Here is a 9128-nt window from a genome sequence, read left to right as displayed (position 1 = left end):
TCCCGACCATCTCGACATTCTAAGGACAATAGTCGAGCCAGACTTAAGTTGGGTCGTGAAGAACCCAAAGACGGACATGCATTCTCACCTGGCGGACCATCCAGACAGTCCCGCGTGCGTCCTTCTCTTTACCACATTGGACACAGCCAGTTCGGATGAACCTGGACAGTAGCCGAAGGGTTATCTTGACTGGTCTTCATCATATTCCGCACCTTTGAGTCATTTATCATTTTCTAGTCAATGTTTTCATTTTCTATGTCTTGTTTTCTCCACAATTACTTTTTTAGTCTTTGACCACAAGTACTATAAATATGTAATCTCATTATATGAATAAAATCAGTCTATGTTTTTGGAGTTTATTTTCGCTTTCTTCTTTTCTCTGAGTGAGAGGGAGAGAGAGAGTTCTTTAGCTAGTTCATTGATGTGAACCGGCTTGTTGATTTGGTGGTCAGCCAATTCATCTTTCTTTGTTGTTTGGTGGTTAGCCAACGCACTACATTCTTTCGTAGGTGGTTAGCCTTAGATCGTGGGTATATCAAGAGCCATTCCGCATCTCTTGACAATCCTTCCAATCCATCTCAGTTCCAGAAATGCCGTTTGCCTTATCGGTTCATATCCAACACCCAGCTAAAGTGATCCTTCAATTTAGAGCGTTTCAAGATGATGCGACCCAAATCAGCAGTTTTGTCTCAACGAGGAGCTTAAGGTACGAACCAGCTAAGAAATTGGTCATAGCTTGGCTTAATGGGCATTTTATGGGCCTTATCGGTTAGATCCATGAAGTTCTAGACTGAGAGAAGCTAATGGGCTGATGCAGAACGTGGAGGCCTTTTGCTCAATAAGAAATTAGTGTTTGGATTTGTCCAAGAAAGACCCACCAAGAAAATACAAGCCATGGTCGTATAATATATCAATCTGACGGTAATTCCGAGATCTTCAACCATGCAAAAGGACGCAACCAGCCGAAGAGTTCTGCGACCAAAACTTTAAATATTCGGTCAACAGTCTTGGTCTTTGGTCAAGTAAATACTCCTAGTCAAGTCTTTATGGTTTTAAGAGCTTTATAGTTTCTAGGTTTGACTAGAATATTTATTTCTTCCACAACCTATTATATAAAGTCTTACTATTGTGTTGTTTTAATCATTCAACTTTTTAATAAAAACATTTCCTTTTAACTTGTTGAATCATTTGTTCTTGGTCGAACATCTTATCTTCCGAGTCGTCGGAGTGTGTCATATCTTCGGGCTTAGAAGTTGGTAGTATCAAGAGACTTTCCGCACCTCTTGTGTCACCATTCGATCCACATCCCTTGATCGTTTGTGCTTTCTAGCTCATTCGGTGCAAGGCTTATCCAATCCACCAACCTTAGAGTGTTCAATTATCCAATCCACCAACCTTAGAGTGATCCTTCAATTTAGGGCGTATCATGTGGTATCAGAGCCACTCTGAGGTTCAGAGTTCTTCACAGCCAGCCATTCTTAACTCTTCAGCTTTTAGGAGATCTACTGTGTCTTTTGGACTACTGATCAACCACGAAGAGAAGGCAGCGCACAAAGCACAAGAAGAAAAGTTGCGATAATGGAGGTACAACAAACGCACAGCCGAGTTGAGAGCACAATATGAGCGTGACCAAGAGAAGGAAACCAAGAAGTCATGATTGGAGAGAGACAAATGGAAGAAACCACTCAGCAAAGAAGAGACTCCATCAACCAGAACTGAAGAGAAGAGGAATAAAGGCTTGGAAAGATGGCTGGAGAGTTATAAGGCTAAGATCCATCAAAGGATCACAAACCCACGTCCATCTCCAGTTTTAGAAGATGATCAGGAGGCCAAAGATATCTAACCAGAGCTATCGACAGTTTATGTCCGAGCAAAATCTATGGACGACCAGCTGTATCAAGAGGAAGATCTCAGTCCAGTCGTTGATGAGGAGAAAGATCTCGGTCCAGTCTTTGATGAGGAGAAAGATCTCGATCCAATCTTTGATGAGGAGGAAGATCTCGGCACAATCTTTGATGAGGAGGAAGAACCAGAGGTTGTAAGTGTTATCCTGGTTGTCCAAAAATTGGCTGATAGTGGACCAGAAGCTGATCATGAAAAAGATCTCACAACTGCTTATGTTTCAGGTGATATTTTCGACTCTTTTTCATGTGATAAACTGGTTCAGCCATTTGTTTGCAGGGAGTACGACCCAGTGAAGCTACTAAGGCATGAAGAGGGTCTGCAACACTTCATATTTGAGCTAGGAGAAGAGACACGTGATCAAAGCAACAATAACTAGTCCTTGGGGAAAAAGATAGTAAAAGTGGAGCAGAAGAATGTCGGTTCATTCATCCTAGAAGGTCCGGATTTGAGGACAAATCCTTTTAAAGGAGGAGGGGATGATGCGACCCAAATCAGCAGTTATGTCTCAACGAGGAGCGTAAGGTACGAACCAGCTAAGCAACTGATCATAGCTTGACTTATTGGGCATTTTATGGGCCTTATCGGTTTGATCCATGAAGTTCTAGACCGAGAGAAGCTAATGGACTTGATGCAGAACGTGGAGGCCTTATGCTCAATAAGAAATCAGTGTTTGGATTTGTCCAAGAAAGGCCCACCATGAAAATACAAGCCATGGTCGTATAATATATAATTCCGAGATCTTCAACCATGCAAAAGGACGCAACCAGCCGAAGAGTTCTGCGACCAAAACTTTCAATATTCGGTCAACAGTCTTGGTCTTTGGTCAAGTCAATATTCCTAGTCAAGTCTTTATGGTTTTAAGAGCTTTATAGTTTCTAGGTTTGACTAGAATATTTATTTCTTCAACAGCCTATTATATAAAGGCTTGCTATTGTATTGTTTTAATCATTCAACTTTTTAATAAAAACATTTCCTTTTAACTTGTTGAATCATTTGTTCTTCATCAAACATCTTATCTTCGGAGTCGTCAGAGTGTGTCATATCTTCGGGCTTAGAAGTTTGGGAGTATCAAGAGACTTTCCGCACCTCTTGTGTCACCATTCGATCCACATCCCTTGATCGTTTGTGCTTTCTATCTCATTCATTGCAAGGCTTATCCAATTCACCAACCTTAGAGTGATCCTTCAAATTAGGGCGTATCATGACCCCGCTAGTCCTGTACCTAGAGAATGACATTCTCCCGAAAGATCGCAAGGAGGCCAGAAAAATCAAGAAGCAAGCCGCAAGATATTGTATCTCCCAGGAGAAGCTATACCGGAGATCCTTCTCAGGCCTGTACTTGAGATGTGTTACACCTCGAGAAGCCGCTAGAATCCTTGTAGAACTACATGAAGGAGATTGTGGATCCCACTCTTGCAGCAGGAGCCTGGTGCTCAGGGCTGGAAGGCTGAAAAGTAAGAATATGAAACTTTGGGGTTCAATGAAGTGTTTGTTGACATGAGAGGTGCTTGTTGAGAGAAGTGCAGTGAAATGTTTGAAGTGCACTTAGGTGCAGTGAAGTGCAACGAAGTGTAGTGAAATGCAGGAAGAGAGATACAGGTCTGGACAAGCTGGCACAGGCCGGAGAGATGCCAAAGGATGTGGATCTCTTCATTGGCTGAACTCAAATATTGTCTTTGACCTTACATGCTTCTGTTTTGAGATACATTGAACCTAGACAAGCTTATATCTCTATTTTATCTTGTAAACTCTCAGATTGTATGAATTAATGGAGTTTTGAGTTTCTCTCTCTATTCTCTCTCTAAAATCTCTTTATTCTCCTAATCTCTCTAATCCTATTCTGATTTTTTTTTATTAATACTAAACACACTCCAAAACACAAAAGTGTTTATATGAACCTTAATTTGTACTCTCCCCTAAAATAGCAAGTTTATTTTTGTTACAATTTTATTTTGTTTCAATCAACCAAATATATTAAATCACAAACAATCACAAAATTCTTCTCGTAATGAACTTGGCGCTGTGTAATCTACAGTTCGACGACTTTTTCTGAAGAACAGATGAAGAACGAAGAATAGGTAGGGGAAATTGCAGATAACCGCAGAGGCAGATCGAGAGGGTTACCTTGGCCGCGGGAAGAAATGAGAGAAAATTTCTCTATTTTTAGGAGTATGGTACGAGAAACAAAGAGACATCATCATTAAAGTTATAACTCTAGCGGCACCACGATTCCCACGTTTCAAAAAGACGACAATTCTACTTGTGAAGAAAATTGATGGTCCAGCACAACAGTTTAATTGACACATATAATTTAACGATAATTGGGAATCCTGTGCGGCAGACCATCGAGAACCGAGAAGAGAAAAATCCTAGCAATCAAGAGAGAAAAAAGAGATTTTTTATTAGTTTCAAGCTGATGGCTAGAGGTTTCTATAGTTTCGATATCAGCTTGTTTGATTCGTTTTGCTTCCTTTTCTTTGATTTGCATTACTTCCGGTCACTTGGTTTGTTTGGTTGCTAATTTATTTTAAATCTGACAAAGTTTTTATTTTTCTTTTATATGTTTCTTCCGGTGGATTTGATAAGACAAAAACTTCGGTTTAATTAAACAGTTTAGAAAAGGTAATTGACAGATCTACTGCGGATAGTGGCAACAGGTCTTACCGGCATCAATTGTTGATGTTTTTTTCATTTGATGGTTATGAAGTTCTTGCTGTAAACTATGGTTACTGCGAAAGGCATCATGATATTCTATGGAACGGTAATCTCTTTGACTTTGTTATTATCAATAGAGCCGTATAAAGAGTTGTATTGTCTCGGTGACTCCTGCTGGAGTATTAAAAAGAGAGTGGCAATCGTTCTCAATTCATTTTAAAGTGTGGTAATTTTGGATTAATACGAAGATTATCTCCTTAGAGATTCAATTATTCCAGAAGCAAATATAGAACTTTTATATGAAAAATGTTTAGTCATCCATACGCAAAATAGATGTGTGTTACTTTACTTTGGATCCCTACTGTTGTATCCGTTTTCTACGTTTGTTTTGATAATTCTCATTGTTTAGACATATTTGCCTAGAGGGCTTAATAATACAGATCCAATGTCAAAAAAATTTGGGAATCCTGTTAAGTGTTAAGCGGTTTACAGTAAACTAATTGTGATAGTTTTTTTTCGTAAGCTGGCATTCATATTAAATTAAGCATAAAAAGAAAAACACAATACATGCTAAATAAAAGGCTATAGATTGTTCTGGGCTATACCCAGTGTTCAATTAAAGAAACACATATCAGTGGAACTCTTAAGCCCAGTCGATTTTACTTGGCCCAGTGGTTGAAGAGACATCAGTTGAGAGATGGAAGAGACGAGAATAGTATTCTCAGAATACGAAGAGCTTTGATTCCTCCGCTCCCAGTTATGATCACCTTAGCCGAGAAACACTAATTGTGATAGTTGGAAGAGCCGAGATGGAAATTAAGCAATATTTGGAAGATAAATGGCCGAGTTCTTTATTTTCATGATCCACTTTAAACTTTGTCTCTTACAATGAACTGATGAGACTTATTTCTAGAGATGGATTAAATCCCTCGATAAGTCACATCAAGTAATCCGAACTTGGCCCATTCAAGCGACCGAAAGATTACACTAACTTGAAAGAAAGAAAGTTAAATAGAGGACATTCACAATCACAATGAAGGCATCGAAAGAACTAAGGCTCTGACTGGTGACCTTTTCGGGAACACGAGGAACAAATAGAAAAGGAACGTATAGGAATAAAATGGCAGGAATGAAAAGGAATGCTTGTTCCTTATCAAATTTAACAAGGAACGTTTTTGTTCTATATTTCTCTACAAAAAAAGGAATGAAGAGGAACAAGAAGGAAAAACTATTCCTTGTGAATGGTGAATTTTTTTGGGAATGATAAGGAATTCAGTGTTCCCTTTCGTTCCTTGGTCACCATTCAAAGCCTAAATCTTACACAGTTTTACTGTTCTTGCCGAGCCCCTAACTTTTACGAATTCTTAGGGTATGACTGATTTTCCCGCTGCCACCCGCAAACGCACATTTTGCGGTTAGTAGTGATTGTTGGTGTTTTGCAACAATCACTCAAACCAATTTAAGTCGCTTCAAACCGTTCTAAACCTCATAAATTCAAAAGCTGGTTCCAACTAGCGTTTGCGGCTGCGGACGGTTGCGGGAGGATAATTTTTTTTTTTTTTTAAAAAATAACTAGGATAAGACATGCGCCTTAGAGTGAGTTTATTTGTATACATTATCGAAATTTTTTTTATATATTTGATCGTTTTAATTATACATATACAATGTTTTGTTATTATAATATAATTTCTTTCTGATGGACCAGATCAGTTTTTATTAAAAATTGTGGAACTAAACTGTAATTAATATATTATGAGCTGATCGGACTGGACATTAAACAAATTATGAAACAAAAATCTTATTTTTTTCATAGATCACATTCTTAAAAAAAGTGAACAGTACTGTTTCCATAGTTAAATTATTTTGACATTTATCTTCCATATGGTTTTGAAAGGTTTCAGATCAACCATCAAATTGATACATGTCATTTTAATGTCTTTAGTCATATGCTTAAAGAAAACTAACATTTTTGTACTTTAAAGTTGTTTTAAAAAATTCAAAATATAACATATAAGAAAAAAACTCTAACATATAAGAAAAATATAAGGCTTCCTCATTTTTTTTTTAATTTAAAGTTATTTAATTTTTTTTAAAAATATAACATATAAAGTTTCTTCATTTTTGTAATTTAAAGTCATTTTAAAACATTCAATATATAACATATAAGAAAAAATATAATTTTTTTTATTATATGGTTAATGTGATTGTTTAATTTTTTTTAATAATATAAAATCAAACAAAAATGAAAAATGATGAAACAATTGTTATAAAATCTTTATTATTCATAGTCATTAATTGTCATATACTCCCTCCGTTCCTAAAAGATCCATGTTATAGTTTTTTCACACTTATTAAGAAAACATTTAAAATTGTATTTTCCAATACATTGTTTTCCTTAATTAGCTATTTTCAATAACTTTTAACCAATGAAATTTTATTAAACACAATTGTATTTTTTGAAAAGTACAATTTTTCATTAATTAATGTCTTGAAAATGTAAAAAATGTATCTTTTTTAAAACAAATTTTTTTTCTAAAAAATGGATCTATAAGGAACAGAGGGAGTATATGTTAATCGTATTAGGTAATTCCGTAGCTTTTATTTAAGGAAAGAATACACACTTCTTATATTTTGGGTTAATATAATATTCCCTAGTAATTGGATTTAGACCAACATTTTTTTCAATTGATTTTTAAGCTGTCACGTAAGCTAAATTGTCATCCAAATTAAGTGACACCTAAGCATGGTCTTTTTTAATTATTACAAACTTAAGGTTACAACTTTTTAAATGATCCTCAATTAATATATAGGGGATATAAATACAAAAAATAAAAATATTCAATAAAATTTTAAATTGGAATTATAAAAATACTAAAATATGTCTATTATATTTAAATTAATATAATAAATTTTAAAATAAAAACATTTTCTATAATTTTTAAAATTTTAAAACTTTAACTTTCTAAATATAATATTTATATTTATTATAATATTATGATTTTTGATATTTTTATAATTATATAAATTATAAACATTGTTAATTTATTATTTAACTGCTGCTGCATTTGGTAGTTAACCAGTCATAAGTATCCCGCAAACGCATCAATTTTTAACAGCAAAACCAATCGCACAAATCTCTTAAAACCGCTAGAAACCGCAACCATCCGCATCCGCAAATTCTCGCAACCGCAACCGCTGCGTTTGAACTAGTCATGCTTTTAGTCTTTTCTCTTGTAATCAAACTTTTGATTTCTTTTTTTTTTTTTGATTTTTTTGATTTCTTAATAAACGTTTTCCAAGTAATTCACCATCAAATTTATATGTGCCTACTTTTAACACTCTTGAAATTCATATTAAACGAGAATAATATTCTGCCACCACGTCACAAGTTTCCACGTTAAAAACACACACATCCATTATCAAATAAAACAGTTCGATTGGAAACATAACATTTATTATTTGGACTCAATCCATAACATGTAGGGTGTAACAAGAAAAATCCTAAGAACAATAGTAATACGAAAAAGATGAATATGAACAAAATTGTAACGGTCCGATCCCCCGGCGTCCGACCGGGGTTATCGAAAGGACGTTATGGACACGTGTCTACTCATTTAGACAACCCTACGTGTCCTGTTACTGGTCCCGAGAGCCGACGGGCGCATAACCTTCTATGAAATACCGTCACACCCACGTCCATATACTTCTACTTACAGTCCTGCGCACAGGGAAATGGAAATGGAGGAGTGAGCAACAAGTTACTCAGTGAAGTGGCTCTAGACCAGCCTGCCCGCATGACACTCTATACTACTCTATGCGGGAACTAGGACTGACTAGCCACTACAATCAAGTGTCCACATTCAATTCCATACATTTCTAGCAACCTAGTGATCAATCATTACAATGAACTCACTCATTGCCACACACGTTAAACCCTAGACTTAACCGACTCATCATACCAGACCGACTCGATCCTATGACACCTTTAACTCCCCGTTACCCGACCATGATGCACGTTTTTATATCCCGCCTCTCGCGGTTGGCACTTCGTTCTTATCATCAGTGGGTAGCTCCCACTTTGCACTGCTTAGGTCCTTGGTTAATAAGAATCTTAGGCTTTGGGAAGAATGTTTGCCACATGTTGAGTTTGCATACAATCATTCTGTGCATTCTGCGACTAAGTTCTCTCCATTTGAAATTGTTTATGGTTTCAACCCTATGTCTCCACTTGATCTTTTGCCTTTGCCTTTGAGTGAAAGGGTTAGTACAGATGGGAAGAAGAAAGCCGAGTCCATTCGGAAGTTGCATGGGGAATTTTGTGCCAACATCACGGCCAAGACAAAGATCTATGAGAGAAAGGCAAATAAGAAAAGAAGCCAGGTCGTTTTTGAGGAGGGTGATCTTGTTTCGGTTCATTTGAGGAAGGAACGCTTTCCGGAGGAAAGGAAGTCCAAACTTTTACCTAGGGTCGATGGACCATTCCAGATCCTTAAGAAAATCAGTGACAATGCGTATCAATTGGATCTGAAAGGTAAGTATGATATTTCTCAAAGTTTCAACGTTTCTGA

This window comes from Brassica oleracea, chromosome C2 (genome assembly GCF_000695525.1).
Source record: "Brassica oleracea var. oleracea cultivar TO1000 chromosome C2, BOL, whole genome shotgun sequence".
Classification (NCBI taxonomy): Eukaryota; Viridiplantae; Streptophyta; class Magnoliopsida; order Brassicales; family Brassicaceae; genus Brassica; species Brassica oleracea.
The sequence above is the reverse complement of the archived record's forward strand: the minus strand, read 5'-3'. Positions refer to the sequence as shown.